Raw genomic sequence first — 1,205 nt, 5'->3', positions numbered from 1 at the left:
TGAGATTGAGTTAGAAAGTTGGATTTTTCTAGCTCAGTATCATTTTTATTTTTTCAGTTTCTTTTTCTCTCACCTACTTCCACTGCCCAAAGTCAAGTTTTCATAATCTCTTACTTGTGCTATTGCATTTTGATTTTTCTGATAACTATTCCCCAGCCTCCCGTGTCTGTCCCAGTCCATTAACTCTAAGTACTGTTACTGGTGTAATCTAACACATGCCTCTAATCGGGTCACTCCTCTGCTCAAAACGTTCTGCTCCTATTTCCAGAGGCATGAAGTTCAAACCTCCAGCCAGACACTCCAGACCTTTCACAATCTGACCACAATTTACCATTCCAGCCTTATCTCGGCTACTCCTTACCAAATTACAGGATTCCCCAAATCCCACCCCTAGCTTTTGCTTACTCTGTTTGCCTTTTATCATCAGCTCTAAATGCTCCCCCTATTGAAGCAAGTAGGGGTAGTATTCAGGAGCATGGTTAGGACTGAATTCCTGCAAATGGGAGATAATTAAAATCAGTTAGAGTGGGAGAGCAATGGGAGTTTTAGGGTAAAGATACTAGGATAGTATTTGGATAAAACTCAGAGACATATGTTTTTCATATTTCGCCTAGTATAAAAGCATAAGGAATAGATTTCTGGATTTAATTTTCAGCATACAGATGTTTGCAATCATTGTTGATTCAGACTCAACTGAAGGGCGAATAAGCTTTTCATATTATAATCATAACACCTAAGACAGAAAAGCAGGCCTTTCGTGGTTCCTAGTACCTCACTGGTACATACAAAACCCATAGCCGTTGAGTTGATTCCAACTCATAGCGACCCTATAGGACAGAGAACTGCCTCACAGGTTTTCCAAGGAGCAGTTGGAAGATTCAAACTGCTGACCTTTTGCTTAGCAGCCAAATGCTTAACCAGTGCACCATCAGGGCTCCCACTGGTACTGGTACATTCTAAGTGCTTATTACTTGTTGATTGATTTGAACTTTAGTGGTAGGGTTCATCAGGCATAATCCAAAACTGAACCTTCCATCCCAGCAATTCACCCCTGGACAGTGTTTTTACATGTGTTCTAAAACATCATGACTCAGGCCCTAGGGCTGCTAGGTTACTCCTGTCTCTCTATATCATTTCACTCACAGTACAACAGAGTAGTGACTGACCTCTGCTTCCCATTATCTTTACGCATCTCATTACAAGTG

The sequence above is a fragment of the Trichechus manatus genome, unplaced genomic scaffold (genome assembly GCF_000243295.1).
Source record: "Trichechus manatus latirostris isolate Lorelei unplaced genomic scaffold, TriManLat1.0 scaffold00225, whole genome shotgun sequence".
NCBI classification, from domain to species: domain Eukaryota; kingdom Metazoa; phylum Chordata; class Mammalia; order Sirenia; family Trichechidae; genus Trichechus; species Trichechus manatus.
This window is presented reverse-complemented; position numbering follows the sequence as displayed.